The sequence below is a fragment of the Gorilla gorilla genome, chromosome X, assembly GCF_029281585.2.
Source record: "Gorilla gorilla gorilla isolate KB3781 chromosome X, NHGRI_mGorGor1-v2.1_pri, whole genome shotgun sequence".
Lineage (NCBI taxonomy): Eukaryota > Metazoa > Chordata > Mammalia > Primates > Hominidae > Gorilla > Gorilla gorilla.
In genome coordinates this window covers 23,621,334-23,642,274 of record NC_073247.2, presented here as the reverse complement: position 1 = coordinate 23,642,274, position 20,941 = coordinate 23,621,334, and the positions used below count along the sequence as shown (strand labels likewise).

At 40.2% G+C, this 20,941-nt stretch overlaps 1 long non-coding RNA gene across 1 annotated transcript; it reads left to right on the top strand.

Annotated features, from left to right (window-relative positions):
* The first annotated feature begins 10,061 nt into the window (after nucleotides 1-10,061).
* Nucleotides 10,062-19,448, top strand: LOC109024715 (uncharacterized). Its single transcript, XR_002004213.3, has 3 exons — nucleotides 10,062-10,139; nucleotides 16,887-17,085; nucleotides 19,008-19,448. It is a non-coding gene; the product is annotated as an uncharacterized lncRNA (long non-coding RNA).
* Nucleotides 19,449-20,941: the final 1,493 nt, after the last annotated feature.

The window sequence follows — 20,941 nt, the reverse complement described above, 5'->3', positions numbered from 1 at the left end:
GATAGGTAATGTTAAGTTCATCTTAGGAAATTTAAAAATGCCAGTCCAAGACAGGTGTTTGGATGAAGGTCCACACAGCCATCACATGTGGAAGGCAAACCAAGTAGGATGTATATAGACACATAAGAGGAAATGTATTATGGGAATCAGCTCACATGACAATGGAGGTTGAGAAGTCCTATGATCTGCTGTCTGTAAGCTGGAGAACTAGGAAAGCCAGTGGTATGATTCAGTTGAGTCTAAAGGCCTGAGAACCAGGGGTGGAGTGGGGAGTAGGGTGGGAGTTGGGGGAGTGGGGCACTGGTGTAAATCCTGGAATCTTAGAGCCTGAGAACCAGGGACACAAGAAGATGGATGCCTTAGCTCAAGAAGTGAGAGCAAACTAGACCTTCCTCTGCCTTTTGGTTCTATCCAAGCCCTTAATGAATTGGGTGGTGCCCACCCACATTGGTGAGGGTGGATCTTCTTTGCTCAGCCTACTGATTCAAATGCTAAGCTCTTCCAGAATCTTCCTCACAGACACAGTCAGAAATAATGTTTTGCCAGCATTTCTGGGCATCCTTAACCCGGTCAAGTTGACACATAAAATTAACTATCGCTTCCATGGAAAGGGATCAGTAGCTCCCTTAAGAAACGGTTCTGGACTATTCCAAACTACAGATAAATGAATAGCAAAAACTCAAATATGGGCCACTTAATGTTCAGGGCAACCCTACAAGATAAGTATTATTTGCTCTTTTAGGGAACTTTTTGTGCCGAGCTTGACCTTCAAGATTACACAAATGTAGGTTTTGCATGAGTAATTGGTATAATTTAGCACTTAACTGATTTCCATCCATAGAAGCAAAGGCTGAGAAATGACCAAAGAAAGCTGCAGACAAATGAATGTTTTTCTTCACACATTTCTCTCAAAGTGCTAGGGCTGTAACGATTGTCAATTACAGACAGAAATTCCTAAAGTCTGCCTGTTCCTCACGGAAAATAATGAACTGAGAAATCCAGGCTTCTAATCCAAAGGAAGAAATAGGCAAAGAATGAAAAAGGGTTATCTAATGAATGAGGCTGGATCCATAATTAAGGGAGTGAGAGAATTTCACTTTCTAAAAACAGAATGCACTATGGTCTGGGCCCAACCAGATGGAAATATACTAGAATGTAAAATAGACTGGATATAACACTTCCTTATGGAATTTATTGAATAGTAATTCTACATTTGCACCTAGCTTATAGATAATTCAAAAACTGATGAGGATAGAGGGAAACCAGTTGGTTAAGGGGAAAGTGGCTGAAGAGAAGTTGACCGTGACCAACTTTTTATACAGACAGAAGTAGCATCTTAACATTCAAAACATTCAAAAGGTTTTATCTGTCATCATTTTAGACTCATTAGTGCTTCCGAAAACTTTGAAAATTCTTTAGCATAATGAGATGGTGGTGTTTATTATCCAAAATGAGAATGTTCTCATGTTTCAGTAATTAATGAAATATATGCTTTGTAAATTTAACCTGAGGATCAAAGCGGTCTCTAAAGGAATGGGCAGCTTCACCAACTAGTGAGAGCCTGTCTGGAGTTTCGCATGGGAATCATGTTCCTTGGAGATTTCTACCACCACTAACTTAGATTTCAGCTTTCAAGTCTTTTAGGTCAGTTTCCACTCGTGTAACCATTGTCCACTTTCCAAAATTTACCATCATCTTTTAATTTACTATCATCTTTTTTCCCCCATTCTATCTTACAGATCTATACCTTTAAACAAATAATCTTTTGAGTTCCATCTTAGTAGGATTTTGTGAGGAGTAGACATAAATGTGGGTGTTCAATCTATCACATTTAATCAGAAGGCCAGTACATCTATCAACTGTTTATTTTAATGGCTATATTTTTATTTCCTAATTTTTACTGTGTGTTTGTGTGAGTGTGTGTGTGTGTGTGTGTGTGTGTGTGTTAATTGCAATTGTCTTCATATCTGTTAATAGCTGTTGTCCCTGGGATATGTTATTGCATGGTTATTCACATTCCACTTCATATACTTTCTCCTGTTTTAACATTTTGTTTTGTATTATTCAATAAATACATATTATTTTTACATTCTAAAAAAATGCTTTCATCTTGGAAAACACTAATGCATCAATGACATTTATTTCTTGTGGTTGTTCAGAGAAGACAAAAACAGTTAAGGAAGAAAAAAAGAAAATAAGTAAGAGACATGAAATTTTCACAAATATCAGCACTGGAATTTAGAGCGTCCTGAAATAAAAAGAGAGTAGTTTGTTTTGCTAGTATTTTACTCATGTTACTACACTAGATTCTGAAGAAAAATAGTGTATATTAATTCATTAACAATTCATTGACACTTGACTAAGTGCCAGGCACCAAGGTAGGTCCTAAGATTACAAAGCTATAGGAAACCCAGTCTAGTGGAGGAGAGAGACACATAGATCAATGATTGCATTACAGATTTATGAGTGCCATGGTGAAAACACAAACAAAGCTTTGCCTGACACAGAGACACAAAATATTAGTTCTCCTGGGGCAGGAGTGGGTAGGGGTGGGTTAAGATCTCCAGAAATGTGACATTTGAAGTGAATCTTTTACCAATTTCCCTTTGTGTTCCAGTGCTTTCTGCTAATGTACTGGATAGAACAAAGCAGGTTTTTATTTTTCCTTTTTCTGAGTTTCTTTTTCTCATTTTGAAAAATGGAAATATATTAATTTTTGAAGCATAGTTCCAGACACAGTAATGAGAGTTAGTTTCGGAAAGATTTGCTTCTCTTGGCCTGAATTTCCTAACAATATTTTAAAAATAAATTCTTCTAAGGTTTACCATAGCTAAAATTTACTGGTGAATGTAACTTTTTGGTAATACGTTTGCATATTACACAAAAAAGAATGTGTAACTATTATACAGTACAAATCTTCCTGGCATTCCTGTATGCCATATCCTGGTTCCTACCACCCACCTCCATCCTCAGGTAAGTACTCTCCTTAGTTTCACATGCATTTTTTTTTTCTGAATTTCAAGCAAACAGATCTGAGTGTTGATTCTGGCATCTTCCTTTTTTATACAAGAGTTATTTCTGGCAAATGCTAAGTTTGGCCCAACAATATAAATATCACCTAGAATTTAAGTTAACAGCAGACTTTTAGTTAAACATTAAAGACTGAACACCCACAGCGATTTCTGATCCTCCTCCCATAAACCCACGAAAATTATATTAAAAAATGAAAACAGTATAACTTTACACGATAGAGAGAACAGGAGAAATGAAACCAGTCAGCATGAGATACCATGAGAGATTTTATTATTTGTTCATAATCGTTTCTTCCCTGCCAATACTTGTTCTGCTTTCCTATAGGTGGAATTACTTCTCCACCCCATGTACTTTGGGCATGGCCATTTGACTTGCTTTGGCCAATGGAGTGTGAGCAAATACTACATAAGACATGTCTGAGCAGAAGCATTAATGCACTTCTGTGGTTCAGTTCTTTTCATTGTGCTTCTGTCCTTCACCAGGAGAATAAACTTCCCCAGATGATGTCTGCTCTCAAGCTAGAAAGCCAGAATGCAAAGTCACGTGGAACCAGGCCCAATGGAGCCTAGAGGAGCAACAGCTCTCATGTAACTTAAACAAAAGATCACTGCTGTCATAAGCCATGGAGATCTGGGGGGCATTTGTGGCTATAGCAATAGCTCATCAATACAAATTGTGGAGTGGTAACTGAAGAAAGTAAATTTCTCACAGAAAGATTCTATAGCTACTAATATCTAGAGGTCCACCAACATGAAATGTAACTCAACAAAAAATCACCCCACACCCCACGATGAAAGTCAACTGTCATCAAGTTCCACCTCTGCTCACAAAGCTTTGAATTTTATTTTCTGTGCTTTAGTATTAAATATGAACATACAACCAAGAAAAGCCTGCAACATGAGAGACAGAAAACAAAACACACACAAATAAAGGAAGCTGAAGGAGATGGAGATAAATCAGGAGGAATACAAAGTTTCAATAAATTAAAATTAATATTCACAGAACCATAAGTTATGAACGGTACTCTATACATGAAACAAAACTAGGATAACATGTTAAAAAAAGAAACAGAAAAATGTTCCTTAGCCCAAAGGAAAAAATTCAGTGAAAATTTCAGATGATAAAGTCAAGGTGATCTCCCAGTCATACTACTCTATTGAACAAACTCATTACCATTGGAAAACCACTGCCATTATCTGGTGTCCCATGAAATTGTACAACTAAATAATCCATAGGAGAATAAAATCCAAAATCAAAATGGTGGAAAATGTGAGTGAAAGGATAAGAGAAATCTGTCTAAGCTGGGCACAGTGGCTCACACCTGTAATCCCAGCACTTTGGGAGGCCAAGGAAGGAGTATCACTTGAGCCCAAGAGTTTGAGACCAGCCTGGGCAACAGGGTGAGACCACATCTCTACAAAAAAAAAAAAAAAAAGGAAAGAAAGAATGGGCATGGTGGTGCATACCTGTAGTCTCATCTATTTGGGAGGCTGAGATGGAAGGATTGCTTGAGCCTGGAGGGTTGAAGCTGCAGGGAGCCATGATTACACCAGCCCGGGTGACAGAGTGTGACCCAGTTTACAAAAAAAAAAAGAAAAGAAAAAAAATCTGTCTGGCAGGTCCACCATCTAATAAATAAAAGCTCTAGAAAGAGGGAATGGGGAAAGCAGAGGAAGAAACTCATAAAATAATATATTAATATATTCTAAAACAGAAGGGTCTCCAGACTAAAGCTCACTGACAGCCTAGCATAAATAGATAATAGATAGTAGACAGTAAATAGATAAATAGATAGATAGATAGATAGATAGATAGATAGATAGATAAACAGATAGATAAGACCTGAGTGACATCAAGGCATTGCAAAATTTCATACCACCAGAAATTTTTTAAAAAAAAAATGCATAAAGCTTCCTGTAGGAGGGGTGGAAGTGGTAAAATAACATATAATGGATTGGAAATCAGATTACCTTGTACTTCTTAATAGAGACATAGGATGCTAGAAGTCAAAGGGACAATGCCTTAAAATGTTCAGATAATTCTATATCCAGCCAAAGTATCAACCAAATGAGTGGTTAAAATAATAACATTATCAGATAGAAAAATACATAAAAATTTACCTCTCATATACTCTTTCTCAGAAAAACACTGATGGAAATGTTCTACCAAAACAACAGAATAAACAAGCAAATAAAAAGGACAAAAGAATGAAGAAAAATGTGATTTGTTGGTTATATATCCCAAGAAGTAGGACCATGATAAAAATTATTATGTGGTCAGGAATCCAAAAACAGCAGAGCAAGGATGGCTCTTTTCTCCTCCATGATATCTTGGGTCTCAGCTGGGATAATTTAAATGACCAGCAGTAACTCAAATGGCTGGAGGCTGGAATAGCTGGAGCCAGAGAATCTATTTCTGTGATGGGTTCTTTATCCACATATATGACACCTGGGTTACCATGGCTGAAGGGACTGTCTACTGGAACTGTCTACTGTCTACTGGGACTGTCTACTGCAACTGTCTACTGGAACATTGTGGGACTGTCTACTGGACTGTCTACTGGAACTGTCTACTGTCTACTGGGACTGTCTACTGGAACTGTCTACTGGAACATTGGCATATGTTATACATGTGTTCTTCCAACATGGTGATCTCAGGGTGATTGGACTTCTTACATGGTAGCTTAGGTCTCTCAGAGCAAATGTTCCCAATTAACAAGACAGAGCTTCAGAGCTTTTTATTACCCAGCCTCAGAATTTACATAACATCACTTCTGCCTCCTCTATTGTTTAAAGCTGTCACAAGCCCACCTGATTCAAGAGGACAGGACATAGACACCATTATTGATGAGAAAATTGTCACAGAATTTGCAACCTAATAAGGTTTGGCTCTGTGTCCCCGCCCAAATCTCATGTCAAATTGCAATCCTTAATGTTGGAGGAGGGGCCTGGTGGGAGGTGATTGGATCATGGGGGCAGACTTGTTGCTCTTGTGATAGTGAGTGAGTTCTCACAAGATCTGGTTGTTTAAAAGTGTGTAGCACTTTCCCCTTCACTCTCTTCCTTCTTCTCTGTACATGTGAAGCCTTCACCTTCTGCCATGTTTGTAAGTTTCCTGAGGCCTCCCCAGCCATGCTTCCTGTACAGCCTGTGGAACCGTGAGTCAATTAAACCTCTTTGCTTCATAAATTACCGGGTCTCAGGTAGTTCCTTATAGCAATGAGAGAACAGATTAATACACAACTGTGTTTTAAAACCACTGCATATGGGATCAGTGATTCAGGGGATCTGACACAAAAGTATAAGAGAAAGAAATCCTAGGGAGATAGTCATGTCTATGCTAAACTTTAGAAGAAGTAACTTACATTTTCAATATTGTTATGACTAAACTACAAAATTGAATTGCTCTCTTCCCCAAAAGCCTTACACAATGGTACCTGAGTCCAGTTGCCTAATACGTAATACCAAAGTGTTCATTTAATCTCAAACATCCCCTTCTCTTTCCTATTGATATAATTTGAAATCCTTGTTGGGTGATAATTGATTTTCAAGTCAGAGTGGAGAAGCAAATATTTCCTAAACTAACTCTCATTATTCTGTTTGGAAGTATGCTTTAACAATTCATATAAAAACCACGGAAACTAGTGGGTTTTCCCCACGCTGTCATTCTAGGTTGCCGAGAGGGTGGGATAGGTGGAGACCAGAATGTAAACTCTGGAAAGTCTCCACAGTCAACTAAAAGTTTGGGTAAAGAAAGGAGAAATATAAGAGCATTTCAGAGGGCAGACTTCCTCTGAGAGCAGGAGGCGGAAGGGTTCACAAGTTCAATGCAGAAGGACATTCAGAACGGGCTCCGCTGGAAACATTATCACCTTCATCAGGGATGTATTCTTCATAATGAAAAGCAGCTGTCTGCCCTTGCAAAGTTCAGGGAAGTTTCTGCCCCAGTGGAAGCCAGAATGTACGAAGATACACAGAGAGGGTCAAAAAACTACTTTTTGCCTTTAAACTAGAAGGAAACCTTTTTTTTTTCCTGCGAGTTTCCAGTGGGATAAGGAAGTCTGCTCACCCAAGGCTAGCTGTTGATTTCTTCACACTAAGGCCTCACTGATGCCAGTGCCCATTGTTCTGTTGTGTCACTTGTCTTAAGTAAAAGTGAAGCTGTCTGTAATTAGAAAGGCGATGATGTCATGGAGGAAAGGGCCAAGCAGCAGACTTTGAACAAAGCCCCAGGCTGCAGCTGCAACCTACACTGTAATTTTAAATTTAAGTCCAAATTACAAGCTAGCATAACCCAGCAACAAAGGGGCTTTCTCCTACTAGGGACACACAGTAGCCAGCAGGCAAGCCTCAGGATGTTAAAATTCTACCTTCCCTCAGGGAGAGAAATTTTATTTAAATCTGGGAAAGTGGATGTTTTCAAGGAGTTGCATAAACTTGCCAGGCAAAGCCAGGGAAGGCTTTTGCGTGGCTTGGTGAGCGAATGGAAAGCAGCTCATTCTGAACAAAAATTGGTAAAAGTACACTGTCTTCTAGCATCTAGTTTGGCTTCCTACCTAGCGTCATTGAGAGTTAAAACTCAAAGGAGCTGGGAGCAGTGGCTCACGCCTGTAATCCCAGCACTTTGTGAGGTGAGGCAGGCAGATCACCTGAGGTCAGGAGTTTGAGACCAGCCTGGCCAACATGGCAAAAGCCTGTCTCTACTAAAAATACAAAACATTAGCCAGGCAGAGTGGCACACACCTGTAATCCCAGCTACTCAGGAGGCTGAGACAGGAGAATCACTTGAACCTGGGAGGCAGAGGTTGCAGTGAGCCGAGATTGCACCACTGCACTCGAGCCTGGGTGACAGAGCAAGACTCTATCTCAAAAAAACAAACAAACAAACAAAAAAAAACTCAAAGGACATCCTAAGATTCAATAGACATGCCCTTTTACTTTCTGACATATGTGCTATTTGGGGATGGAGAATTTTAAATCTATAGCCTATGTGGCCCTTAATCCCCAGCCCTCTGGCCATTCCACCTCTTCAGCGGATAATCACTCCCAGAGACACGCCTCCCAAGCTCATCTGCCACTCTGTGCCCACCATCCCCAAACTCCCTCCTCTCACCCTATTTCTAATCTTCTCAGGAAAATGGCCCACCATTAACCCAGGTGTCCCCCTAGAGACCTTGAAGTAACGTTAGATACTTTCCTCTTCCCCTTTTCAATGGATTCACCAAATTCTTCCAGAATTATTGCTTGAATGAGCGCCCTTCTCTCCATGTTCTTCCTTAGGTCATATCTTCCATCCCTTGCATTACTGTAATGGCCGCCTTTCTGGTCAACCAGTCCTCAGGCTGCTTGAGACTCTGGGTTCTTTTCCACGTGACACTCATTTCATGATTTGTTATCTAAGTCGTATACTCAAAAAGTCTAAATTGAGGCTAATATGTAAAGCAGGCCACATGATAATGGGCACAGAGCCCATCCTCAATAAATGTTACTATATGGATTATGGATTTTTTTCTCCTTGACGCTCACGACCCAATGAGACAGACAGTACAATAGCACATGTTATTGCTTTTCCCATTTAATGGATTTTTAAACAAATTCAGTTCCATAAATATACACTGAGCATCTTCAATGTGTCAGGTCCAGTGGTAGGGGTGGCATGTAGGGAAGATGGGACAGACACAAGGCCTGCCCTGCCTTGTCTAGTGGATAAAGCAGACATTTACACATAGTTAAGCAATTGAGAGCAGTGTATGATAGGAGAAAGACACGGTGCTGCAGACATATGGGACACACAGGACATTTGCCTTTCAAATCAATCCCCCTTGCATTGTTATAGGAAAAACACAATAGAGACAAAGTAGCCTAGAGGCCTGGCTGCAAAATCTGAATCCTGGTTTTGGTTCCTGCCCTCAATAGTTGCTAGCTCTGGGTGCTGGGAAGTCACTTAACCTACCTGTTCCACAGTTTCCTTATCTGTAACAACAACAACAAACATACTGATGGTGAGGATGAAGTGAAATAATAAGTTGGAAACATCTTGCAAGAAGTAAGCATTTGATAAATGTCAGATGTATTATTGTTTATATTGTCACTACAACATTAAGAGCTCTTCTCACAGATACGTATTCATTAACCCACAGCTGAGCAAACACTGTAGTTAGAATACCCTCTACAAGGAATATATGTGGCTCATTAGGCCTCCAGGAACCTGGTACATAAATCTTAAAATCTTACTCCTAAATACGGTTAGGAAACACTTTCAGTTTTACATGAATAATAACAGATTTCTGTGATTCATTAATTGAATATTTATTTTCTCTCTACAATGTGCCATTCACTGTGCCAAGTCTTACTCAATGTTAATTTCCCTGTAATAACAGCACAGTTCCTAGCACATATCAGAGATAAAAAGACGTGTTTAAAAATTTAAAATAGCTGATGTTTCAGTCTCTGAAACCAAACAAAATTAAACACAAATGTCATAAACTCTAGAAAAGTTTAAAAAAATACAGTTCATACTTCTCAGAGATTCCTACAATCCCACCTAAATGTTTCCAAGGCTCTAAAATGAATTTTCCAGAACATGCTGGGTAACATATTTTTCCCAGTATAAGTAGCCTTCTTTCATCTGGATTTTAAAACAAACTAGATCCCAATATCACTAAAACCTTTATTTTCCTGTTTTCACATTCTTTGGAGTCAAAGCTTATTTTTATTATTTCATGACTTTGTAGTAGCTGAGATATATATCATATACAGTATTTTAGCCTTAAGAGTACTAAAAGGAATTTTGTTAAGTAATTCGTAGATAAAACGATGAACTAAGTTATCTTACTAGCTAAATGATTAACACATCAAAACAGCTAGTTTCCCAGAGCTAAAAGAAATGGTTTGGATTTGTGTTGGTAGCTGTTTGCAATTCAAATTAGTTTGTCAAGTGGTTTCAGATTCTTCAATCAGGGTCCTGAAGTTAACCTGGGGACACTGAGTGAAGGCTGTAATTGCAAAGATGTTTTCACATGGGTGAATTGGAAGCCCTATCGATGAAAAGCAAACGACGGAATAGGGCCCTGGATTGCTTGGCTGAATGGAAGGGAAAATGAAACAGTGAGTCGGTTGTCATTTTCTCTCAAGCGAGGCAAAGTCACTGAAGGGATCAGAGAAAGGTTTAAATGTGGAACGATCAATCTTAGATGTGATCTGGACTTCAGTTGAGTGGAATTTCTTGAATCCTTGATGTGAATGAGGAATGCGGAGGAGCCCATGCGAAAGCAGATTTACTGGAAAGGAGAACTGGAAATTTCAAGGGGTTTGTGTTTGTCATTGTCAACCCTTTTAGCAAATAACATTGATCATTAGGGTGGGTGTTATTGTTGTTGTTGTTTAAGAAAGTACGAGAATTTGTAAAATGCAGAGAAGCAAAAGTTAGAAAACTAAAATTGCTTGCCACCAGAGATCAACTACAGCATTTAGGCCTATTTCCTTCTTACCTTCTTTCTTTCTTCCTTCCCTCCCTCCTTCCTCCCCTCTTTCCTTCCTTCTTTCCCATCCATTTATCCATCATCTACCTAGCTCTTTTTATATAGCTATTTCTTTATTATTATTATATAGTTATATATCTTTGTCATTTGTTATATAAAGTTTGCATTGTTGCTGCTTTTAAAATGTTTTGACCTGTAATCTTTAACTTGCAACCTTTAAGCCAGGGGGTCTTCTGGCTTTGTTAGGCAGGGTGGCTCATGGGAATTCATGGCCTCTTATTCTGGTAAAAAATTCCTTGCAATCAAGAATGTGGTGTTTTTTCTTGGTTTAAAACAAACAGAAACAAAATCACACAGAACTAGAAGAGTTTGCACTAAACATATATTTTTAAATTTCTGCCTGCAAAATTATGTTCCACTGCCTCCTCTTTGCTCAGTTTCCCTCTTATATCCCTCCAGATGTAGCCTCTGGAGTTCCTTGAGTCTCTGAGAGATTGTTTCATAGGGCAGGATCAGAAATGACTTGTCAAGATCCCTGCAGAAGCATCTAGAAAGATGGGTAATTTATAATTAGAACAATAAGTAATGGTGGTTAACATCTTGCAAGGTGTTATATATTTAATTTTTTTTTTTTAACAAAGTCTCTTTTTATATTCATGAACTCAGCCAGGAGTGGTAGAAAGATAGTTTGGATCGTGAGTCAAGGTGTCTTGAGTTCTAGTCCTAGTTTTTTCTCAACTATTACCTTCTATAAGCACTTAAATTCTCTGTGCCTCCATTTTCCTATATATAGAAGGAAGTGGGAGGGTTTGATGGTTAGCGGGCCAGATGCTTGCTGAGATCATTTCCAGGTCAGCAACTGCACTGTATTATGAAGGTTTTGGTGGCCCCATATTGGATGGGCATTGAGGCATTATTTCCATTAACTACTAGTGAACAGTGCATTTGCCATGGGTACACGCTTAGATGGAACCTGATAATATACTAATTTGGTGAGGTTGGGGGTTGGGAGGCAGGGGAATCCAAGGTCTGATTTCCCCCAAGCAAAGTCTGCTAATGTTGTTCCTCTATGCTGCTTCTAGTTTTTTTGGATAAGCTAAGTGAGTAGGGGTGTGTGCATATAGATATGCAGGATGATTTATCACACACATACTTCACTGGGGAACTGGCACCAGTTGGTACTTCCTGAGCAGCTCCAGTCAGTGCTTTCAGAGAAGAAAAAAAACTAACTTGTGCAGATGCCTTTACATGTATTATTCCACCTAATTCTCACAGCATCCCTTCAGGGTAGATCCCCTGTTTTGTAGATGTACACACTAGGGTTCAGAGTGATTGAGTAACTTGTTCAAAATGTGAACACGGATCCATAGGACTCTAGGGCCAAAGTACATTTCAGAGGACTCCACTTTGACTCACTCTACTGAGGCAGAGGGAAAAGAAGAAAATAAGGGGAAGAGGAGGAGGTGAAGAAGTGGACTAAAGGAGTTTCCTCTGCATGGTGCTGTCGCAGAACTACTCTTACAGATAGTGCAGCGCAGGTGTGGGTCAACAAGCTCCTTTCCTATGCTCCTTTGCCACGTTCTATTGCCTTTCTTTTGGGATTATCAGGTTTCCCAGGGCTCCCAGGCTTTCCTATCACTCCCACTAGCACCCCATCCTGATGAGCCATTACCAATATTTCATGTTCTAGAATCATCTCGTCTTCTGATTCCTGCAATAGAAGCTTCCTTGTCTCTATATGGTGGTTTCAGCTAAGTGGAAAGCAATCTGACTGAGTGGATCTATATGAGAATGTGAATGCCTAAAAGGTTCTCATTATTAAGAAGGATGTTGATATGTGAAAATCTGACAAATGCCATTGCAAACAGAAACTGGGTGAAGAAAACAAAAATTCAGGCTGTTGGGAGAAGGTGAGATATTTGGGGACTGAGAAATGTCAGGAGCCAGTCAGTAGGAAGTGGAGTGGATATTCCAGCTACAATTCCATGGCAACAGGGGGATCTGAAAAGGAATCTCAAAGGTCCCTAATAAGTAAGGGGTTCTTGTGTAGGAGAGCATCTGTGTATTAAAAATAAGGCTGATCCCAAGCTGAAACAAAAAACAAGCAAATTGTGATATTGTGATGTATATTTGGTCTTTGACCCTGTTTCCTGGCATACAAATCCTAAAATCCTTAGAAATTCCAAAGTGTTGTCTTTTTGTACCCTAATGAGTTGACTGATAGCAGGCAGCCCCTAGGCAGCTTCAGGATGGGGGTTTGTCACCCAGAAAGACTAACTTTTAGCACCACTCCCAACCTCCAGGGAAGGGAGAGGAGATGTTGAGTGTATCACCAATGGCCAATGGTTTGATCAATCATGCCTAAGTAATAAAGCCTCTAGAAAAACCCAAAAAGACAGGATTCAGAGAGCTTCCAGATAGCTGACCACGTAGAGGTTCCTGGAGGGTGGTGCCCAGGGAGGGTATCAAAGCTCTGCACCCCTTCCCTCATATCACGCCCTACACATCTCTTCATCTGTATCCTGTGTAACATCTTTCATAATACATGAATAAACATAAGTGGTTTTCTGAGTTCTGTGAGCCACTCCAGCAAATTAATTGAACCCAAGAAAGGGGGATTGTGGGAAACCTGATTATAGCCAGTTGGTCAGAAGCACAAGAAAAATAACCTGCAGCTTTTAATTGGTATCAAAAGTGGGGGTGGGGGCAGTCTTGGGGACTGAGCCCTCAACCTGTGGGATCTGACACTCTCTGGGTAGAGAGTGTCAGAACTGAATTAGAGGACATGCAGCTGATCTGCTCCTTGATGTGTAGAGAAATGCTCCCCCTCCCGCCACACACACACACACACACACACACACACATTTGGTCACAGAAGTTTTCTGCATTGTTGTTGAGTGAGGAAAAGTAAAAGCGCTTGGAGTGTGTGTGTGTGTGTGTGTGTGTGTGTGTGTGTGTGTTTCCACGTTCAGACAAATGAAAGGTGGAGCAGTGGTGAGAGAGAGCAGGCAGTCCACTGAATTTGGACCCACAAAGGCCCCCTGCAAGAGCTGCTGGTGTTTGCTCCCAAATTGCAGAGTACATGAAGACAATGTGTTTCCTGCTTTCCAGGGCATAGGTTAGTACTCATGGCCCTGGGCCTGGGCATTCAGCCACATCTGTTGGCCCTGCCACGTACTCAGGGGTGGGAGGGGAAAGCAACTTCTGGGAATGGCTTCCTGTTCCCTGCTCCTGGAGCTAAGTCCAAGAAAAGAAAAAGAAACCAATTTCACCTTTTCCTCTAAACGTCATTGTTACTGACACAACCAGTCTGCAATGATCAATTAAGCAAATCTGAAGACTCAAATGCTTTTATGCTTCTTATTTAAAAGTTGCTTAGAATTTATTCCCTAATTCCAGATGAGTTACCAAAAGAGAACGTTTAAGTGACTTCTCCAAGATCACTGGATAAGGGGGTGGGTCCAACCCCTACATACGTAGCACATACAACTGGCCTGATTGGAGGGACCATCCAAGAATCTTCCTCCTCCATATTCTCACACAACTCTCTGCCCCTTTGCAAGTGCCTACACTTTCCAGAATTGAGAGTCATTCCTCAGTGTCTTGAGAGTCCCTTTATTCAAGTCCAAATCCTAGGGCAGGAATTGCACTTGAGCTTTTATCAACAATTTACCTAGTGGAACATTCTGCCTCATACCTCTTACTGAGACAGATGTCTGGAAGCCAGGCCTTCTGGGGATAAGGCAGGAATGGGATGCTTCACCCTATTGTGGGAGAAGAGAAGACTGGAGATGGGAATTTGCCAAAAACAAACCTTGTTAGGGGCCTGTGCTGCTTCCAGCTGGATAGCTATCCCACATTGCAGCTTTATTAATTAATCTTCCTCTTGGGAGTGTGTTTTAAGTACCAAGCGATAAAATAGTCTGGGAGTTGACATGTTTAATTAAATTGAGGTTTATTTCAACTTATTTACTATCTTCACTGATTCTTTTACCTCTCTCTGGTCCCCAAACATAAGCAGCCCCAAGGACTGGCCCTGGCTCCTTTTTTCTATACACTGTTAATTTGGATCACTCTCACTCTTTCAGGTTTAAGAATCACAATTGGGAGGCCATACCTCCCAAGTTTGTCACTAATTCAGGAGCCAACAAACTTTCTCTGTAAAGGGCCAGATAGTAAATTTGTCAGGCTTTGCAGGCCATGCAATCTATTGCAACCACTCAACTCTCCTATTGCAGCATGAAATCAGCCAAAGACCATATGTCAATGAATGGGCATGGCTGTGTTCCAATAAACTTTATGAACATTGAGATTTCAATTTCATGTAATTTTCACTTGTCACAATATATTATTCTTTGGATTTTTTTTTTTCCCAACCACTTGACAGTGTGAAAACTATTCTCTAGCTCATGGACCTTAGAAAAGCAGGCAGTCAACCTCTGTTCTGACCAATACCTTTCTCCAAGTTCCAGGGCTCCTGCTCTCAAAAACGCCCTCAGACTTGAAGTTTCTAATATGAAAATTGCTCTGTCTTTTACCCACCCCACAAAACAGCTGTTCTTCTTGACTTCTTTGTCTTAGGATACCAGAATTCTCCCAGAGTCCCAGCTGGAACTCCAAGGGTTTCCTTGGTTTCCATTTGTCATCCCTTATGCCAAACCAGTACCCCAATCCCATTGCTGATCCACATGCGATGCATCCAGCATCTGTCTCTCTCTCTCCTGTCCTCAAAGTTCTGTATATCCAAATTAATTTTCCTAAAGCAAGATTTTTATTAAAGAACACCCTTCAAGGTCTCTACTGTTTCCTGCACACAGTAACCCAGCCTGCAGCACCCTGCACTTATATATATATGCAGTTTTCCCTTTGAGGGAGTTTTCTAGTTTCATCTTCCACTATTTTCCTACACAGATTTTCTGTGCAAACCAAAATGACTTGCCTTCAACAGGTGAAATTAACATGCTGGGGTCAGGCAGGGAGTTCCTACCTCTATGACTTTCTTCTTGATCTTTTCTTCTGTGAAATCCTTTTCCTGCACCCCTGGACCTATCAAAAAGTTCATGACCAACCATACTGAGATACCACTTCACTTATACTAGGGTGGCTATCATAAAAAGACTGACAATAACAAGACTTGACAAGGATGTGGAGAAATTGGAACCCTCCTATGCTGTTAGTTGAAATGTAAAATAATACAGCTGCTTTGGAAAAACAATCTGGCAGTTCCTCAAAAGGTTAAACATAGAGTTACCATATGACCCAGCAATTCTACTCCTAGATATACAGTAAAGCAAAATGAAAACATATGTCCACATAAAAACCTGTACACAAATATTAATAGCATTATTCACAATAGCCAAAAAGTAAAAACATCCCAAATATCTGACAACTGATGAATGGATAAACAAAATGTGGTCTATTTATACAATGAGATATTATTAGTACAAAAAATGGAGCTGGGCACGGTGGCTCACACTTGTAATCCCAGCACTTTGGGAGGCCGAGCTGGTCGGATCATGCGGTCAGGAGATGGAGACCATCCTGGCTAACATGGTGAAACCCCATCTCTACTAAAAATACAAAAAATTAGCTGTGTGTGATGGCACGCGCCTGTAATCCTAGCTACTCGGAAGGCTGAGGTAGGAGAATTGCTTGAACCCGGGAGGCAGAGGTTGCAGTGAGCCAAGATCATGCCACTGCACTCCAGCCTGGGCAACAGAGACTCCATCTCAAAGAAGAAAAAAAAGAAAAATGGAATGAAGTTTTGATACATGCTATAATATGGATGGACCTTGACACCATTATGCTAAGGAAACGATGTCAGACACAAATCCCCACATGTCATATGATCCTATTACTATGAAATGTCCAGAACAGAAAAATCTATAGAACTTGAAAGTAGATTTGTGATGGGCTGGGGTGGGAGTGAGGCATCAAGAGAAAATGGGAGTGACTGCTAATGAGTAGAAGGTTTATTTTAAGTTTGATGAACTATTTGAAAATTGATTGTGGTGATGTTTGCACAACCCTGTGAATACACCAAAAATCATTGAATTGCAACTTTAAGTGAATTGTATGGCATATGAATTAAAACTCAATATATATTTTTAAAAGGCTTTTGGCCAAACCAGATCATTGTAATTTGACCTTTAAAAATATTATTTTTATTTTGTAACTATCTGTTTTATTCACTTGACATTATATTTTACTTTGTAATTTTTTTCTGCCTATATTTTAATTTTCCAACTACACTGTAAACTCATACTTTCATATACGTGTGGGTGTGTGTATATAAATATGCTTGTGTTTGTTGATTTAATTCAGGAGACAATTCTGAGTAGTCAAAATAAAGTACAATAATTTAAATTACTAGAGCTGAAGACTATAGGATGTCAACTGTGGATACAACTCACAAGCTACCATATTGATGTGACATGATGAAGTGGGAAGGAAAGCCATCTGGAGTTTCACTGGTGAATTGATACATCTTGCACTTAACATTGTGTATCCCCTGGACTTTGATCAAATGGACATGGGCTTTCTGATCTACTGCAGAGTGCCTGGAAATTCAGGTATTTAGTTATGCTTATTTTGCAGTTTCCCCATATATAATGGAGCCATGTATATTTTTAAAATTTATTTCTGACTTGAACAACTACTGATGAAGAACTTACTGTGTGCATGGCATTGGACTCAAAGATGATCTGAGTAAATTCAATAAGCAATAAGCAGCTTGCTGCATACTCAGCTTGTGGTACTCTACATTCCATTTGCTAACAGTTTTTCTAAATGCTTATATTTGGCACACGGGTTCTTTAAAAATATCAAAAAATACACTTGAAACTGTATATCATAGGTCTATATTCAACCCATATTGAGTAGGTCAGCAAGAAATTAAGTATATGGAAACCAATACAATCCTGTTTGTGTTTAGCATTTTCTCTGGAGAGCATCCATGATCCATCCATGAATTATATCCAAGTAAATGTTGCCAACACAAGGGTTAAGTTACATTAATAGTAATCTAGGGCCCCAAGAGACTTTCTACCCAGGAATACTAGTCAGATTAAAGTGGCAGCAATATATTAAATATATTAAATTACCCTAAGGCTTGACTTTGGGGGAGTGCAGTCTAACACCATTTGTCTCTCAAGTGTCTCTATTTGAATTACCTAATTTTCAGTAGGTGAAATGAAAAGTCAAAGCTATAGGCAAAGCAGTACCCTTGAAAGGCCAGTTTTCCACAGATTGCTTTATACCCTCATTTTCAAGGTTACTAAGCCCACAGAGGGCCATCCAGGGCTCACCAAAGCTCACCAAAAGCCACAGTGTCCACCTACAAACATGGGACCATGGTTGTAGTTAGTAAAAAGCATCGTTGACTTGCTTGGAGTGTCCTCTCTTTGTATCTCCTCTGGGAACTCATAATAGTTGTGACCAAGGATTCAGAAATTGGAATCCTAGCCAATTGCACTGGCTTTGACTTAGAGACTCAGTTTCCTCTTTTTGCCATAACAAATTACCACATACTTAGTGGCTTACAACAGAATACATTTATTATCTTACAGTTCTGGAGGTCAAGCCTGAAATGGCTTTCACTAGACTAAAATAAAGGTGTCAGCAGGTCTGGTTCCTTCTGGAGGCTCTAGGAGATAATCCATTTCCTTGCCCTTTTCAGTTTCTAAAGGCTGCTGGCATTTCTTGGTTTGTGGCCCCTTCCTCCATCTGCAAAGCATAACATCTTTCAATCCCCACTTCTTTCTTATAAGGACCCTTGTGATACATCAGGCCCACCACCAAGGTAATCCAGGATAATGTTCCCATCTCAATAACCTTAACCACATCTGCAAAGTCCAATTTCTCATGTAAAGCAACATATTCACAGGTTTCAGAGATTAAGATATGGTCATTTTTGGGGGCCTTTATTCTACCACAGAGACACAACAAAGAGGAAGACTCCTTGATTAGTGATCACCATCATCATCATCATCATCATCATCATGGAATCAAAGGAGATCATTTTGGAGCTTTAAGATTCGACTGCCCTGGCCGGGTGTGGTGGCTCATGCCTGTAATCCCAGCACTTTGGGAGGCCGAGGCTGGTGGATCACCTGAGGTCAGGAGTTTGAGACCAGCCTGACAAACATGGAGAAACCCCGTCTCTACTAAAAAAATTACAAATTAGCCAGGCTTGGTGGTGCATGCCTGTAATCTCAGCTACTCAGGAGGCTGAGGCAGGAGAATTGCTTGAACCCAGGAGGCAGAGGTTGCGGTGAGCTGAGATTGCGCCATTGCACTCCAGTCTGGGCAACAAGAGAAAAACTCCATCTCAAAAAAAAAAAAAAATGTGACTGCCCCACTGGGTTTCAGACTTGCATGGGGCCTGTAGACCCTTTGTTTTGGCCAATTTCTTCCATTTGGAATGGCAGCATTTATTCAATGCCTATACCCCCATTGTATCTAGGAAGTAACTAACTTGCTTTTGATTTTACAGGCTCCTAGGAGGAAGGAACTTGCATTATCTCAGGTGAGACTTTGGACTTGGACTTTTGGATTAATGCCGGAGTGATATAAGACTTTGGGGGACTGTTGGGAAGGCCTGATTGTGTTTTGAAATGTGAGAACATGAGATTTGAGAGGGTCCAGGGGTGGAATGATATGGTTTGGCTGTGACCCCACCCAAATCTCATCTTGAATTGTAATCCCGATAATCCCACCTGTTGAGAAGGGGCCTGGTAAATGATGGGATCATGGAGGCGTTTTCCCCCATGCTGTTCTCATGATAGTGAGTTCTCAGGAGATCTGATGGTTTTATAAACGGCAGTTTCCCCTAAGCTTTTCTCTCTCTTCTGCTTCCTTGTGAAGAGGTACTTGCTTCTCCTTCACCTTCCATCATGATTGTAAGTTTCCTGAGGCCTCCCCAGCCATGTGGAACTGTGAGTCAATTAAACCTGTTTCCTTTATAAATAAGTCAGTCTCAGCTACTTCTTTATAGCAGTGTGAGAATGGAGTAATAAACCATCCATGACAATATTCTTTGATTTTTACCTGGTTCACTAATTTTAACTTAGTTATAATTTTAAATAATTATAAGTAAAGATCCTTCCTGATTTCCAGGTGATAAACTGGGGCACAGAATCGTTATTCAGTCCAGAAAGAGGAAGAAAAATAACCCAGGGGGATGCCAGTCTGAGGCAGCCACTTCCAGAGACTGTGGGCCAGCTCTGAGAAATGTCCAGATTAGATAAACTGTATCTGGAAAGATAATCTTGTCCCATGACTGCAACAGACCACTTGAATTTACCTGCCTGGTTTATTCAGATTTTATGCTTAGAAATCCCCGGAATACACCAGAAAATCCCAAATTGTTCTGACACTGAGTACCTAAAGTTGCTGGGTCAAGAGAGTATTTTTTTAAATGAAAGACACTTGAACATATCTCTATATTAAGTGGTAGAGGCAGAAGAGAGAAAGCAATTAAAGATAGAGGAGAAACAATAGCCACAAGCTAGAAACAACTCAACCATCATGAAAATGCTTAAACAAAAACTGCTGCATCCATACAATGGAATACAACTCAGTAATAAAAAGGCACAATCAACTGCTGCTACCCACAAAATGGATGACTTGTAAAATCATTATGCTGAGTAAAAAAGCCAGACACAAAAGAGTACGTACTACATAAGTACACTTACGTGAAATTCTAGAAAATGCAAACTAATTTATAGTGACAGAAAGGAGATCAGTGGTTGTCTAAGGTTAGAAGCAGAGAGAAAGGAATGAACAGCAAAGAGGCACAAGGAAGCTTTTGGAGGTGATGGAAATATTGTGTCTTGATTATGGCAGTGGTTTCACGGGTGTCAAAACTCAACAAATTGTATACTTTAAATGGATACCATTTACTGTACATAAATTATACTACAATAAAGCTGATTTACAAAAAGAGGGAAGCTTCTTGGGGGCCCCTGGACTGGATGAGGAACCCCTTTTCCACTGGGAAGGAAGGGAAATACAATCACCTGATGGGTTCTTCTGGCCCGCTGCACAGATAAAACCAATTCACTGAGATAGTGGTACTGCAGTAGAGAAAGAGTTTAATAATCACAGGGCCAGCTAAGTGGAAGAACAAGAGTTTAGTACTCAAATCAGCTTCCCCAAAAGCTTGGAGGGTAGGGTTTTTTCAAGGATATTTTGGCAGGCAGGGGGCTAGGGATTGGGTGTGCTGATTGGTTAGGAATGAAATTGTAGGGGTGTGGAAAACAATCCTTGTGCGCTGACTCAGCCTCTGGGTGGGGGCCACGGGACTAGTTGAGTCATGAGTCATGGGTCGGGGTAGAGTCAATTGGTTGCCATAATGCAAAAATCTGAAAACCATCTCAAAAGACCAATCTTAGGTTTTACACTAGTGATGTTATCTACAGGAGCAAT